Source organism: Lithobates pipiens, unplaced genomic scaffold, assembly GCF_037356315.1.
Source record: "Lithobates pipiens isolate NorthernLeopardFrog02 unplaced genomic scaffold, aLitPip1_a1.2 Scaffold_30, whole genome shotgun sequence".
Taxonomy (NCBI): Eukaryota; Metazoa; Chordata; class Amphibia; order Anura; family Ranidae; genus Lithobates; species Lithobates pipiens.
Genome location: NW_027507791.1, coordinates 164899660 through 164916819, shown reverse-complemented (window position 1 = coordinate 164916819; position 17160 = coordinate 164899660). Strand labels below are relative to the sequence as shown.

Below are 17160 nucleotides of genomic sequence, written 5' to 3'. Positions count from 1 at the left end.
AAACGATCCATCTCGGCGAGCGAGGGGCAAATTAACGGGTGAGTAGTCACACAGGACTCCAATGGCCTCCCCGCCCAAGGCAGACCAGCCAGTGGAACCCGCGCCATCTCCTGCTCTAGCTTGACCCATAGCGTCAGTTCCCCATGTCGGCACCAGTCAACCACCCGTGTCATGTGCGTCGCTGTGTAATATAGAGCAGGCACCGGGAAGCCAATACCTCCCCGCAATTTCGGTCGCAATAGCATTGCCCTACCAATACGCGTATGTTTGCCACGCCAGAGGAACTTGATAAAGATTGAGCGAACCACATGAAAGAAAGTCTGGGGTATTTTGATAGGTAAGGCTTGTAGTAGATACAGAAGTCGTGGCATCGCGTTCATCTTCAACACATTACAGCGTCCGAACCATGTCAGAGCTAGTGGGTCCCATCTTTTAAGGTCCGCTGTAAGCCCATAGGCTTCTTTTTATGTTGTTGGCTTTGACCTGTTTTTTTCGTTTGTTTCTCAAGGCGACCATCTTGGCGTTTTTGAAGAGGGTTGGGCGTGTCTTGAAGAGAACGCTTACGGCCACATCACCCTGAAAGCTCCCGATCTCGTCTGATTTCAGAGGCTAAGCAGTGTCAGGCCTGGTTAGTACCTGGATGGGAGACCGCCTGGGAATACCAGGTGCCATAGGCTTCTTTTTATGTTGTTGGCTTTGACCTGTTTTTTTGCTTTTTTCTCAAGGCGACCATCTTGGCGTTTGTCAAGAGGGTTGGGCGTGTTCTTTTGGGGGCGTGGCCTGACACGAATGGCGACGGATGTTAGATTGTAAGCTCCTGATACCTGCGGAGCTATCCGTCGCCATCCACACGATAAGGTGCCCAATCCCTGCTCAAGCCACCTCCGCCGGCTAGTTGGAGCCCGCAGCGGTGTCCCGGGCCTATATTGCAGTGCTCAGCGGCCCGTGGACTCCGCGGATCCGCCGCATTGCCGTCCGCCGGCCGCCGCCATCTTTCTGCCCCGAGGCCTCCCGGAAAAGCCTTGGCCCTGCTGCCTGCAGAGGTGAGAGACCTCCATCGGTCCCCCCACGTTGTCCACCCTCCTGCCAGGATCCCTCCGGTGGCGTTCCCTGGACTCTGGGGCGCTCGGGGAGGCCGCGGCCGGTTCCGGCCCAGTGAGGCCTACTAAGGCCTACGGATCCCCGGTGTTTCCTGCGGCCGCCACCCGAGATCGTGCTCCGCGGCCGTTCCGGCCTACCACCACGGCTGAGGGTCCTGCAGTTCTACCGGACAGGTGGACTAGAGATGGCTGAGTAGGGGGCACTTTCTTTTTGGAGCGCCCGGTCGCCTCTCGACCACCCCGACCATTTCAGTGCCTTACAGAGCACTATGCACTCCGCTAAGAAGAAGGGAGCCAAGCGGAACAACAAACTGTTCAAATCGGCGCCTCAAACCCGACCTCCGGAGAGCTTAGCCGGTTATTTCACCGCCAGCAATTTCTATCCCCGGAGGCCAAGATGGCGGCGACTCGCACGGAGGAGGAGAGCGTGTCCCCAGGTCCAGCACCACTCTCGCATACAGAGCATACACCAGCAGATGGCTATCGGGAATTTCCGCCGGACCTCCACCCCATGGACGACGAACTGAGGCGGGCTGCCGTGCCGACAGGCGGAGTGGACGCTGAACTGCGTATGCTGCTCCAAGCGTTGCCGACGAAGGCGGACATAACCGCTCTGATAGGGACTGTGGAGGCGGCTCACCGCAAAGAGATGGCGGCAGTTAAGGCAGACGTATCGGCGCTTAATTCTACGGTGGAGGCGGGGGAGACCTCTCTGGCTGCTTTTGAACAACGTGTAGCGGCGGTGGATAGACTCCAGGAGGCACACGCAGAGACTCTGGTGGCACAACAACTCCACTTGGAGGAAATAGAGGATAGGAATCGCAGGAACAACCTGCGTCTCCGGGGCTTACCTGAGGCTACAGGCCCTGAAGACTTGCAGGATATCGCTCTTGCTATCTTCCGCGCTATAGAAGGCATCGAGCTCCCGGACCGGGTGGAGATCGACCGGATACACAGAGCGCTAGGCCCTAAACCTACGGACCCCCTGCGGCCCCGAGATGTTATTTGCAGGATCCACCACTATCCTCATAAGGAACAGATCCTATGCAAAGCCTGGAACGCCGGGGACCTGGAATTTGATGGGGCGACCATTAAGATCCTCCCGGACCTTTCCCGCCCCACCCTGCAAAGACGAGCCATGCTGCGGCCGCTGCTTGACCTTGCTCGCAGAAGAAATATAACTTACCGCTGGGGATATCCGCTTTCAGTGACATTTAAGAAAGATCAGAGATCGTTTACTTTGCGGAAACCTGAATCCCTGCCTGCCCTCTTTACCTTTCTTGGTTCAGAGCCGGTGAGGATGCCTGACTGGCTGGCTTTCCTCCCACGACCGCAAGGACAACCGAGTAAGTCTGGACAAGGAGCTGCAGTGCCTCCCGGATTACAAAGAGGTCGTCGCCGACCTAGAGCGGTCTCTCAGGAGGATGTCCGTGAATCTTGATCTGGCTCCCGGGTGCTACCGCCCAACCTCGTTTGACCGTAATCGGATGATCCCAACCCCAGGTTCGGAACTCACCTGCTCAGTTAAGTTTTTGTTTCTTATCTTTGCCCCTACATTTCCAGTTACCTTTGCACCTTGACTGCCACCTGGCTCCCTCATGGTCCCCTGGCACCACCCCCCCCCCTTTTTTTTTTTCTCTTTTTGGTGGGCTACCCGCCCCGAGGTGTTGAATGATCCTACCTGCATTTTACCAGCCCCCCCCCTCCGGGGAACTTTGAGGAGCTACGCCCCCACCCCTCGGTTGACGTATTTGACTTGCTGACTCTGCCCTGCCCGTCTGCCGTGGGACATCCCTTCTCAGTTACGGCAGGAACATTCCACGCTCCAGCGCCTAACCGGGGAGGACACCCTTTGCCACCGTTGGATGGGTGGGGATGGCTGCCGTGAAATCCCCCCATTGGCAACGGCCCTGAGAGTTGCAGTCATGTGAACCCCTCGGCTGGACATACGGACAGGTAGCCTGGACGGATGAGGAATGGGTTTGACATGTCTGCGCGCATGGAGCCCTGATGCCATGGGGGTTCTGGGGGCATGGGCATCCACTGGATTACGGACGCATTGAAAGATTCTGTCGCAGGTGTGTGTTTAGTTGGGGGCTCAGGTCGGGCTACCAGGCCGTTGGGCACCATTTGGCTGGCTACTTGTCCTGTATTAGGAGCCGATCTGGCTGACGATCGGCAGGCTATCTGGGGAGGGTTGACAGTCTCCTACATGGCCTGGTAGATACAGGATTAACAGCCCTCTTGCTGCGGCAATTCCTACGTTTGGGGCCAGGTGTCTACCGAAAAGCAGGTACGAGGGGGACGTATACCGTGGGGAATGGGAACACCTGTTTCGTTCACTTTTTTCAGTTTTTATGCATTTGTTGTCTCCTTTTTTCTGGGTTGGGGGTTATCCCTGTTGCAATATTTTTGGAGTGATACATGTTTTTTCATTTTTATGATGTGTCGGGTGGGGAGGTGTGGCTGGGCGCTCTCTTTTTGAGCCCTGTCCTACCTCTCCCCCAAATAGGTTGGTATATGTCGCTGGGTTCTGCCACACGGCTCCCAAGCGCCATATGCAAATATTATACTGTGTAAGGGACAAGGTGTTAGACTTTGTCCCATTTTCCTGACTCTTTTTCTCTTTCTTCTTTTAACGTTTTTTCCTTTTCTTTCTGGTATCTGTTTTAACCTTCTGTTTCCTTCCCCTCTCTTCCCTTGCCCTTTCCTTCCCGGTCCTTTCCGCCACCCGCCCAACCCCCCCCCCCCCCCCCCGGGTCCCCTATGGCATTCGACAGACTTACAGTGATGTCCCTGAACGTTAAGGGTCTTAACACGCCGGAGAAGAGGCGTATTTTGTTAGATGATTTAAAACGGTCCCAGGTAGACGTAGCTTTTCTCCAGGAGACCCACTTTAAGGATAATAAGCTACCTTATTTACGAAATAAGCTTTTCCCGATTGCCTATCATTCCACAAACCCAACGGCTAAGTCCAAGGGAGTCTCCATACTGATATCCAGTAGGGTTCCCTGGAACTGCCAGAGCTACAATCTGGACCCCTCAGGACGGTTTGTCTTCCTTAAGGGTACGGTAGGCCTCACGCAGCTTACACTGGCAGCGATATATGCCCCTAATGACCACCAGGCCACCTTTCTGGAAGAGACTTTAGAACGTCTCCAAGACTTCAGAGAGGGCCAGTTGATTATAGGGGGAGACTTTAATGCCCCATTGACTCCCTCAGTGGACACTTCCTCCGGAAGGACCTCCATCCCCATAGGCCAACTCAAACGTATGTCTAAGACGTTCCATAAATCACAGCTGATAGACGTTTGGCGTCTGCAGCATTCGGGAGAGCGTGACTATACCTACTATTCCTCTGTACACCAGGTATACACTAGGATAGACTACTTCCTGATCCCCCATGCGCACCTACATGCCATTGAACACACGTCTATTGGACTTAGGACCTGGTCTGACCATGCACCTATATTTTTGACATACCGTATATCTGATCACGCCTCTTCCAGACACCGATTCTGGCGTCTGAACGAGAGCCTCCTGCAGGCACCGGAGGTGCTGGCGGAGGTGTCTAGGGAGCTGCATTGTTACTTCCAGGAGAATGCCCGACCTGGTTGTACGCCTGGGATTTTGTGGGAGGCTCACAAACCAGTGATTGGGGGATCCTTATTAAGCATGGGGCCCGCATTAAACGGGAGCGTACCCAACAACTTACCCAACTCTTACAGAAACTTGCTGTTGCTGAGGGCAAACATAAGCATAATCCCACACTGTCCTCGGAGTCTGACTTGACAACCTTACGGAAACAGATCAACGATCTCCTCCACTACAGAGCTAAGGCACATTTACAGATCTGCCGTAGAACGACATATGAATCAGGGGACAAATGCGGGAAATTGTTGGCAAGAATGGTCAGAGACTTAAAACTTTCCACATACGTCCCTCATATTAACAAGGCAGGGGGCGAAAGGGCAATCCTGCCCACACATATTACACGGGAGTTTCACTCTTTCTACTCCACCCTGTACAACCTGCCTCTGGTGACAGCGCCCCAATCAGACATGGACGAATACGTTGCGACCTCTCACATGCCCTCTCTCTCGCCTGACACGCAGAGGATCTTAGACTCTCCCATAACTTTACCAGAACTCCAAACGGCCATGAAGTCCCTGAAGCCCGGGAAAGCGCCGGGTCCTGACGGCTATACCTTACAATACTACAGAACCCTATTCCCAGTATTAGGCCCCCAACTACTCACGGTCTTTAATGCCATGGGGTCGGGAGAAACGTTCGCCTCCGCTACCCTGGGTGCCCATATCTCCGTGATCCCTAAGGAGGGGAAGGACCCGGCGTCCTGTGGCAGTTATAGACCTATCTCGCTGCTGAACGTAGATCTCAAACTATTCACCAAAATACTGGCTACTCGGCTGGCATTGCATCTCCAGCAACTTATCCATCTGGATCAGGTGGGTTTTGTCCCGTCGAGGGAAGCTAGGGATAGTACCACCAAAGTGCTTAATTTGTTACATATTGTGAAATCAAAGAAGACCCCGTGTCTATTTTTAAACACTGAAGCCGAAAAGGCGTTCGACCGGGTTAACTGGTCGTTTATGTTTACAGTACTACGACATATCGGACTGGGGGAGGTGATGCTGAGCCGCATAGCTAGTATATATAGTAGTCCTACAGCCCAGGTGAAGGCCAACGGTATACTATCAGAACCTTTTAAGATCACCAATGGGACGAGACAGGGTTGCCCATTGTCCCCCCTCCTTTTCGCTCTGTCCTTGGAACCGTTTTTAGCCAAGATCAGAATGAACCCCGATATACAAGGGGTGGCAATTGGCCGACTGCACTGTAAGCTGTCAGCCTATGCGGATGATATGCTCTTCTCCATCACTAACCCAATAATTTCCCTTCCGAACCTCCTTAGTTCATTCGAGACTTACGGGAAACTCTCTAACCTTCGAATTAACTTTATTAAATCTGAGGCAATGGGGATATCTATTCCGGCACGTACTCTCTCGATGTTACAATCCACCTTCCGATTTAGATGGACGTCCTCTGCCTTGACTTACCTGGGCACGAAAATCCCAACTGACCTGTCTCGCATCTATGACTATAACTTTCCCCCTTTGTTGATACAGATTAGGACACTGCTAGACACATGGCATAAGGGACTACACTCATGGTTTGGGAGATGCAATCTACTAAAAATGAGTGTGCTGCCCAAATTGTTATACCTCTTTCAGGCTCTCCCGATCAGAATACCTCCCACATATTTTAAACAGGTGCAGACCCTGTTTGTCCAATTTGTCTGGGCATACAAGAAACCGCGCATACCACGTGCCCAACTTTCTGCGCCCAAACGATATGGGGGACTGGCACTCCCCGATATTAGGAGATACTACCAAGCAATACACTTAGGCAGAATCGTGGACTGGGGGAGACATCAAGAATTGAAATTATGGGTACAGATAGAACAACGGCAGGTAAACATTCCCCTGCGTTCTGCGCTATGGTGTGGTGGCTCCCTCCCCCCTGAGATAAAATCGCATCCCTTGATAGCAATGACTTCAGGCGACACTCCAAAACTCCCTGACTACCAAAACCTCTCCCTTGACCCCGATTCTAGGTAACCATCGGTTCCCCCCCGGGAACTCACCTACACGCTTTCAGGCGCTGAGGGAGTCAGATTGTGTAACGGCTGCACGATTTGTGCGGCGAGATAGGTGGCCCTTGTTAACGGAGCTAACCGACCCAGCGGGCTCCTTCCAGCTCTCCTTCTGGGACGCAGTACAGATACACCATTTTCTTCAAAGCATCCCAAATCCCCAGTCTTACACACGACCGCTGACCCCATACGAGGAATTCCTCACAGGCACGGAACCAGTTTCTCTGTATACCCTTGGATGTCTTTTGTATACACTAGCTGCTCTTTATACATTAGCTCTTTGTATACCCAAGCCTCTCTGTATACACTCGTCCGTCTGTATACACTAGCAAGTCTGCATACACCAGCCTCTCTATGTAACCCAGCCTCTCTCTCTGTATACCCTAGCCTCCATCTCTGCATACCCAAGATGTTCTTCTCTATAATCTAGCTTATTTGTATACACTAGCCTGCCTTTTGCCCACATTAGCCTCTCTATATAAACTAGTTGGTCTTCTGTATACACTAGTCCGTCTGTATACACTAGCAAGTATGCATACTCTAGCCTCTCTCTCTGTATACCCTAGCCTCCATCTCTGCATACCCAGGACATTCTTCTGTATAATCTAGCCTATCTGTATACACTAGTGTATACAGACGGACTAGTGTATACAGAGGACCGGCTAGTTGATACAGACAGGCTAATGTGTACAAAAGACAGGCTAATGTATATAGATAGGCTAGATTATACAGAAGAATGTCCTGGGTATGCAGAGCGCTCAGCTTCAAGGGATGGCCATCGTGAGTAATATGAGGGACACTCCTCAACCCCGCCCCCACCTACCAGATCTGACTTTCATCTCCTTGCCCTCTCTGCCCCGGTCATCTGGTGGCAGTTTTATGCACTCCCTGGCCCCCACCCATTCATAATCCTTACCGACCTTTCCTTCCGCTGCTCACACATGGCATAAGGGACTACACTCATGGTTTGGGAGATGCAATCTACTAAAAATGAGTGTGCTGCCCAAATTGTTATACCTCTTTCAGGCTCTCCCGATCAGAATACCTCCCACATATTTTAAACAGGTGCAGACCCTGTTTGTCCAATTTGTCTGGGCATACAAGAAACCGTGCATACCACGTGCCCAACTTTCTGCGCCCAAACGATATGGGGGACTGGCACTCCCCGATATTAGGAGATACTACCAAGCAATACACTTAGGCAGAATCGTGGACTGGGGGAGACATCAAGAATTGAAATTATGGGTACAGATAGAACAACGGCAGGTAAACATTCCCCTGCGTTCTGCGCTATGGTGTGGTGGCTCCCTCCCCCCTGAGATAAAATCGCATCCCTTGATAGGGAACACTCTGACGCAATGTCTTCAGGCGACACTCCAAAACTCCCTGACTACCAAAACCTCTCCCTTGACCCCGATTCTAGGTAACCACCGGTTCCCCCCCGGGAACTCACCTACACGCTTTCAGGTGCTGAGGGAGTCAGATTGTGTAACGGCTGCACGATTTGTGCGGCGAGATAGGTGGCCCTTGTTAACGGAGCTAACCGACCCAGCGGGCTCCTTCCAGCTCTCCTTCTGGGACGCAGTACAGATACACCATTTTCTTCAAAGCATCCCAAATCCCCAGTCTTACACACGACCGCTGACCCCATACGAGGAATTCCTCACAGGCACGGAACCAGTTTCTCGAGTCCTCTCTAAAATGTACTCGACACTGAATACACCAGCCCACCCGCCGAGCCTGGCGTGCTTGGACAAGTGGGAGGCGGAGCTTCAATGCACCTTTACTGCAGTCCAGAAACAGAATATAATTGACCATTCTCTTAAAACGTCACTGTGCACTAAAATACAAGAGACCAATTATAAAATCATGACCCGGTGGTATCTTACACCTAGTCGCCTACATGCCATTTTCCCAGACACGTCAGCAAGTTGCTGGCGATGTCATGAAGAGAGGGGGTCCATGTTACACATGTTTTGGTCCTGCCCTAAGTTGACGCCTTTCTGGACTGCAGTGCGAACGGTGTCTCAAAATTTTATGGACCTGCTGATTCCCAACGACCCGGCGTTCTTTCTACTCCATGTGTCCACCCTGCCCCCCCGAAGATACAAGAGATCTATACTGCGACACTTGACTAACGCTGCCAAATCCTGTATCCCCCTACTTTGGAAACAAGACTGTCCTCCGACCGTAGCAATGTGGTTGAGGAGGGTAGAAGACATGAATAAAATGGAGGACTTGGTGTTGACAGCGCAACACAGACAGGACACCTACAGGAAAACCTGGTCTCTCTGGAATATGTTCATACTTTCAGATGAAGGAAAGTCGCTGCTTGCGACTTGAGCTGTTGTGATTACATGGACACTAGGCAGTACACGGAGGTTCCAACCCCATGGACAGGTATCTCAGTCGCACGCCTCCCATTGTCCCTCCATGCCCCCCTTCTCTCCGATCCTCCCCCCTCTCCCCTGTAACTTACCTTTCTTTCTTCTCTCATTCTTTTCTGGTAGCGATATGTCGGCCTATATTGTTTAGATTTTGGCTATACCAACAAACTGGACCTCGGGGACATATGGACCCTGGTTATATTCTCTTTCTTGTGCTGTTGGAATATGCACTGTATTTTATATCTTGTCAAGATGAGTGACTTGGAGGCTGCGACCTCCATTTTTTTGCTACCGCTGTATGTTAAACGGGCCCTTGTCCCATTGTTGAAAACTAATAAAATATATATTTGAAAAAAAAAGAGGGTTGGGCGTGTCTTGAAGAGAACGCTTACGGCCACATCACCCTGAAAGCACCCGATCTCCTCTGATTTCAGAGGCTAAGCAGCGTCAGGCCTGGTTAGTACCTGGATGGGAGACTGCCTGGGAAGACCAGCTGCCATAGAAGGATCTGGCCTGGTTAGTGTCATGATTGGGAGATCGCCTGGGAATACCGGGTGCCGTAGGCTTCTTTTTATGTTGTTGGCTTTGACCTGTTTTTTTTAGCTTGTTTCCCAAGGTGACCATCTCTGCCTTTGTCAAGAGGCTTCAGAGTGCCCAAAGAGAGTGCCTACGGCCAAATCAACCTGAAAGAGCCCAATCTTATCTGATCTTGGAGGCTAAGCAGCGATGGGCCTGGTCAGTACCTGGATGGGAGACAGCCTGGGAATACCAGGTGCCGTAGACTTCTCATTATGTTGTCGGCGTTGACCTGTTTTTTTTTCCTTGTTTCCCAAGGTGACCATCTTGGCATTTATCAAGAGGGTTGAGAGTGCACAAAGAAATTGCCTACGGGCACAACACCCTGAAAGTTCCCAATCTCGTCTGGTCTCAGAGGCTAAGCAGGGTTGGGCCTGGTTTGTACCTGGATGGGAGACCACCTGGGTTTTCCAGATGCCGCAGGCTTCTTTTTATGTTGTTGGTGTTGACCTGTTTTTTTCGCTTGTTTCCCAAAGTGATCATCTTGGCATTTGTCAAGAGGGTTGAGAGTGCCTAAAGAGATCGCTTACAGCCGCATCACCCTGAAAGCACCCTATCTCTTCTGATCTCTGAGGCTAAGAAGGGTTGGGCCTAGTTAGTACTTGTATGGGAGACGGCCTTGGAATACCAGGTGCCGTATTCTTCTTTTTATGTTGTTGGCGTTGACCTGTTTTTTTTCGCTTGTTTCCCAGGGTGACTATCTTGGCATTTTTCAAGAGGGATGAGAGTGCCCAAAGAGATTGCCTATGGGCACATCACCCTGAAAGTGCCCGATCTCCTCTGATCTCTAAACAGGGTTGGGCCTTGGGAATACTAGGTGCTGTAGGCTTCTTTTTATGTTGTTGGTGTTGACTTGTTTATTTTTTTTTGTTTACCAAAGGTGACCATCTTGGTGTTTGTCAAGAGGGTTGAGAGTGCCTGAAGAAATCTGCTATGGCCACATCACCCTGAAAGAGCCCAATCTCATCTGATCTCAGAGGCTAAGCAGGGTTGGGGTCAGTTTAGTACCTGGATGGGAGACCGCCTGGGATTTCCAGATGCCGTAGGCTTCTTTTTATGTTGTTGCCGTTGACCTATTTTTTTCTGCTTGTTCCCAAGGTGACCATCTTGGCGTTTGTCAAGAGAGTTGAGAGTGCCTGAAGATATTGGCTGTGGCCACATCACCCTGAATCTGTTCCATCTCGTCTGATCTTGGAGGCTAAGCAGGGTCGGGCCTGGTTAATGCCAGGATGGGAGACCGCCTGGAAATACCAGGTGTCGTAGGCTTCTTTTTTTTTTCAAATATAATTTTTTCTCCAAACAGGGGAAGATGGTCCCCCGAGTACATAATGCAACAGAGAAATACAGAGCAAAAAGCAGCTGAACAATACTTGATACAGGTATATTCGCAACTGTGAGTCTGCCTTCCATCAATCACAATGATTCGAGGCACGAATAAAGTACTGTACCAAGATCCAGGGTCACACAAACCCCAGGTCCCCCCTGCATAATCCATCCAGAGGGGGGTGTGGGGCCGTAATTCCCAATTTTCCACTTTTTCCAGAAGAGAGAGGGGGTGGAGGGGGTGATAGATAGGGGAGGAAGGCAGAAAAGAGAAGGGGTGAAAGATCAGGAAAGGAGAAGAGGGGACGAGACACGATGGCAGCCACTGTCCAAGGGGCCAGTCAAGGAAAGCTCAGAGCACTAAGGCGATAGCAGGCGACATCCTTCCAGCGAGAATATAAAGGTATTCCAGATGTCCCAGGTTTGTTTAAAAAATTCTTGTTTACCTTGTGATGTGAGGATCAAGTCCTCCATTTTTTTTAATGTCCTCTATTTTCCTAAGCCAGTAAGTAATGAAAGGGGGGGGACATTTTTTCCAATAGAGAGGGATGCAGGATTTCGCCGCATTTATCACATGCCGTAAAATTGTTTTTTTTGTACTTCTTATTGGGAATCTGTTAATGATGCAAGAGAAAGAATGCAGCCTCTTCCTGGATGGAGAAGTCTGTGAATTTTTGTGTTATGCATCGGATCTCTGTCCAGAAGTCCACCAAGCTAGGACAGGACCAAAAAATGTGGAGCAACGTGCCCTCTTCTTCTCCACCAGGGGTCAAGTCCTGGGGAAAAAAGTGTGGGAACTCCCACCCAAGATCCACTCCCCCCACCAAAAAAAAAAATGATACGCTCATATGCATATTTATATTTCACATAAAATACAGTGACTGCAAATGCAACATGCTACAAGAGATGACCAGACTGCGAATGCTACTACAGGAGATGACCAGACTGCAAATGCGTCATAGTACAGGAGTTGACCAGACTGCAAATGCGACATAGTACAGGAGATTACCAGACTGCAAATGCGACTACAGGAGATGACCAGACTGCGAATGCGACTACAGGAGATGACCAGACTGCGAATGCGACTACAGGAGATGACCAGACTGAAAATGCGACTACAGGAGATGACCAGACTGTGAATGCGACATACTACAGGAGATGACCAGACTGCAAATGCGACTACAGGAGATGACCGGACTGCAAATGCGACTACAGGAGATGACCAGACTGAAAATGTGACATAGTACAGGAGATGACCAGACTGCGAATGCAACATACTACAGGAGATGACCAGACTGCGAATGCGACTACAGGAGATGACCAGACTGCGAATGCGACTACAGGAGATGACCAGACTGTGAATGCGACATACTACAGGAGATGACCAGACTGCGAATGCGACATACCACAGAAGATGACCAGACTGCGAATGTGACTACAGGAGATGACCAGACTGCGAATGCGACATACTACAGAAGATGACCAGACTGCAAATGCGACTACAGGAGATGACCAGACTGCAAATGCGACTACAGGAGATGACCAGACTGCAAATGCGACTACAGGAGATGACCAGACTGAAAATGTGACATAGTACAGGAGATGACCAGACTGCAAATGCAACTACAGGAGATGACCAGACTGCGAATGCGACATACTACAGGAGATGACCAGACTGCGAATGCGACTACAGGAGATGACCAGACTGTGAATGCGACATACTACAGGAGATGACCAGATTGCAAATGTGACTACAGGAGATGACCAGACTGCAAATGCGACTACAGGAGATGACCAGACTGAAAATGTGACATAGTACAGGAGATGACCAGACTGCGAATGCAACATACTACAGGAGATGACCAGACTGCGAATGCGACTACAGGAGATGACCAGACTGCGAATGCGACTACAGGAGATGACCAGACTGTGAATGCGACATACTACAGGAGATGACCAGACTGCGAATGCGACATACCACAGAAGATGACCAGACTGCGAATGTGACTACAGGAGATGACCAGACTGCGAATGCGACATACTACAGAAGATGACCAGACTGCAAATGCGACTACAGGAGATGACCTGACTGCAAATGCGACTACAGGAGATGACCAGACTGCAAATGCGACTACAGGAGATGACCAGACTGCAAATGCGACTACAGGAGATGACCAGACTGCAAATGCGACTACAGGAGATGACCAGACTGAAAATGTGACATAGTACAGGAGATGACCGGACTGCAAATGTGACTACAGGAGATGACCAGACTGCGAATGCGACATACTACAGGAGATGACCAGACTGCGAATGCGACTACAGGAGATGACCAAACTGTGAATGCGACATACTACAGGAGATGACCAGATTGCAAATGTGACTACAGGAGATGACCAGACTGCAAATGCGACTACAGGAGATGACCTGACTGAAAATGTGACATAGTACAGGAGATGACCAGACTGCGAATGCGACATACTACAGGAGATGACCAAACTGCGAATGCGACTACAGGAGATGACCAGACTGCGAATGAGACATACTACAGAAAATGACCAGACTGCGAATGCGACTACAGGAGATGACCAGACTGCAAATGCGACTACAGGAGATGACCAGACTGTGAATGCGACATACTACAGGAGATGACCAAGTAGCCAGTTTTAAAATGTAAACCTGTCCTCAGCCCCTTTATAGCACCCTTCTTCACATTCCTGTCCTCACCCCCTTTGTAGAACCCCCCTTCACATTCCTGCCCTGCCTCCCTTTTATATCACCCCTCCTCATTCCTTTCAGTTTCTGATACTTTCCCCCTCCCTCCTTCATAACAGTGCCGTCTTCCCTTTCTTACCTTACTCAGGATACAGCAGATGACATCGGAGGCACAGAGCTGACATCGGAAGTGCAGCAAAGGGATGGACAGAGGGCGGGACCGGCCCCAGTTAACTGATTGGTGGATAGAATGCAGAGCGGTTCTATTAACCAGTCAGTTAACTGGGCCAGCCCCTGCCCTCCGTGCATCGCTGTGCTGCTCTTCCGATGTCAGCTATGTGAAGACAATACAGCTAGCAGGCTGTGCTAGAGCCTCGGGCGGCTCCGGTCCTGCAAATGGGAACGGCGTTCCTGCTGTGAAAAAAGTGCAGGGACGCCGTTCCCACGCGTTCCCGCAGGACTCGAGCCCTGTTCTCCACACCTCCAGCATATGTTCGAGGAAGAGGGGAAACATTTATGCAGCTTTGATGGTGTCAAATACCACCTGGTGAGAAGTTTAAAATTAGTCTCCTGTATCTTCGTGCACAGCCAGGTTTTGAGAGCCAAAGTGATAATGCGTTGTCTCTGTGCTGGGGAAAACTAGCAATTAAGGTCCTTTTCCCAGTTGGACAGACAGGTTAAGTGTGGGTAATCTGTTTGAGAGAGAATGTGTGCCAAAGGGCCTTCGCTCCTGCATAGAGTCTCAAACTCCGTCTGAGGATTGGCGAACGTTTGAGGATTGGGGATGGAATGGAGAAAATTATGTCGTTGCGCCGCTCTCCAAAAAGGCAGTTGGAAAAGCCCTGTCGGATCTGTTAGGGTTGAGAAAGAAGGCCATTTTCCATCAATGATGAATTTAGACGCATTGTCTAGGTTGGAATTTCTAAGTGGGTCCCCGGTTTAAAGTTCGGATGGCCACGTATAGGGAATAGGGGGGAAGTCAAAGACGTGAGTGTGTTTTGGGTAGCGATCAGGTGACTGACTTTCAACTAAGCCCCTATAGTGGGATGTGACGTCAATTCTGTGGGTAAACCCTTATAGCACCACATGGCGCTTCTTAGCAGAATTCGGGAGTGAGCTTAGAAAGTTTGTTTGGATTCCAGTCCAATACACACCCCAGATGGGAGGCCAGGTAGTAGCGACACAAGTCAGGGAGAACCAACCCTCCCTGTTGTTTAGACAATGTCAGCTGTGACCGCTTAAGTCTGGGATTTTCGTGGGCCCAGTTAAATTGAGTGAGCAAGGATTGAGCTTGCTTAAAAAACGGGACTGGAATCTGGATCAGGAGAGCTTGGAAAAGATAGGTAAATTTAGGGAGTATGTTCATTTTAATGAGATTGCATCTCCTGAACCAGGAATGGAGGCCAGAATGCCACCCGTGAAGCAAACTGCGGATCTTAGTGACAAAGGGTGGGGGAAGTTTTAAGGGCTGTACGGGTCAATTTAAATCGAAAATTGGACTGCAAGTCTAGTAACGTTTGCGGGGGGACTGCAACCCCCATGGCCTCTGATTTCAAGAAGTATCCCGTATATCTGGAATTCCCGAAGGAGATTTTGCAAGGAAACTCTGGGATTCGTCAGCGAGAACAGCATGTCATCCACGTAGGCAGATATCTTGCACTCAGTAGTACCCATTTGGAGTCCCGTTATGTCTGAGTTTTGTTGAATTGTGGAGAGAAAGGGTTCCAATGACAGGGGCGACAGGGGGCAACCCTGTCTGGTCCCATTCCCGATGTCAAGGGGAGATGAGAGCACCCCATTCGCTTTGACTTGAGCTGAAGGGCGTGAGTATATTTTACTTATCCATGCCAGCATCCGTTCACTCAGACCTATATGGCGAAGGACCAAGAACATGAATGTCCATTTGACCCGATCAAAAGCCTTCTCGGTATCAGTACTCACGAGAAGACAAGGGGTCCCAGATGACTTTGCTTTATGGACCACGGTAAGCACCTTAATGGTGTTGTCCCTATCTTCCCTGGTGGGAATAAAACCTAACTGGTCAATATGTATATGGGACTGCAAGTGATGTGCCAATCACGTGGCAAGGATTTTAGACAATAGTTTTAGGACCGAATTTAGGAGGGAAATGGGTCTGTAGCTCCCACATAGGCCCAGGTCTTTGCCCTCCTTAGGTATCAACGAGATGTGGACTCTAAGGGTATCCTCAGGAAAATCCCCATTTGAGCTCAGAGTATTAAATAAATTCACCAAGCGCGGGCCGAGAATAGGGAGGAAGGTCTTATAGTATTGTGCGGTATATCCGTCAGGGCCCGGAGCCTTACCCACCTTCGGAGGTCCCACGGCCGTCTGGACTTCTTCCAGTGTGATCGGGTCCTCCAAGTACTCCCGTGAGTCCGATGAGAGGGTTGGTAGACCAGAACCGGTTACATATCTGTCTATATTGTCCTGTCCGGACCCTGAATCAGGCAGGTTGTAGAGATCAGAGTAACATTTTTCAAAGACTTTGGCTATTTGGGTTGGGGTAGAGGCCCTCTGGCCATTCTCATCTATCAACTGGGGTATGTAAGAGGCAGATTTAAACTCCTTTACCGACCTGGCTAAGATTTTTCTGCATTTGTCCCCTGACTCCTACGTCAATTTACGACAAAACTGGAGTGTCGCTTTCGCTTTATAATGGAGTAGGTCAGCAATCTGGGTGCAGAGTGTCCCCAATTCAATCTCTAAGGTCCGTGAGGGGGCATGTTTATGTTTGGCTTCCACAGAGGCAAGTTCACGAAACAGATTAGCAAGCTGTTCCTTCCATGTTCGTTTGATGCCTGCCCCGTGCCTGATAAGTACCCTGCGGAGTACTGACTTGTGAGCCTCCCAAATTATCCTCGGGTCGCAGTCCTGCGTTTAGTTTTCTTGGAAATAAAGGTCCAATTCCCTGGTCCATCTGCTAAAACTTCCGGTATCTGGAGGAGGCTCTCATTAAGGTGCCAGAATAGAGACCTACGTGAGGGGTTCCTAGAGAGGGTGTAGGTAAGGGCTACAGGAGCGTGGTCAGACCAAGTAATATGGCCGATGGAGGAAGAGCTCACCAAGTGCAGTTGGTCATGTGGAATCAAGAAGAAGTCTATCCTCAAGTATGATTTGTGAGGGGAAGAGCAAAAAGAGTTGTCCCTTTCCCCAGAGTGTTGCAGACGCCAGACATCAACTAATTGGTCATTCAGTAAACACTTAGTAAATGAGGAGCGAGGAGCAAGAGGCAGAAGTTTCAACCGATGGCGAAAGGGGACATTAAAGTCCCCACCTAATATCAACTGGCCCTCCCGAAAGTCACATAATCTGTGCAGGGTAGTTCTGAGGAACGTATCTTGGTGATCATTGGGAGCGTACACAG

The 17160-nt window shown here is 50.2% G+C and overlaps 3 pseudogenes; all 3 read left to right on the top strand.

Moving 5' to 3' along the window:
- The first annotated feature begins 558 nt into the window (after positions 1-558).
- Positions 559-677, top strand: LOC143947572 (5S ribosomal RNA; annotated as a pseudogene).
- A 9149-nt stretch (positions 678-9826) lies between these two features.
- LOC143949328 (5S ribosomal RNA) lies at positions 9827-9945 on the top strand (annotated as a pseudogene).
- A 721-nt stretch (positions 9946-10666) lies between these two features.
- LOC143949814 (5S ribosomal RNA) lies at positions 10667-10786 on the top strand (annotated as a pseudogene).
- Positions 10787-17160: the final 6374 nt, after the last annotated feature.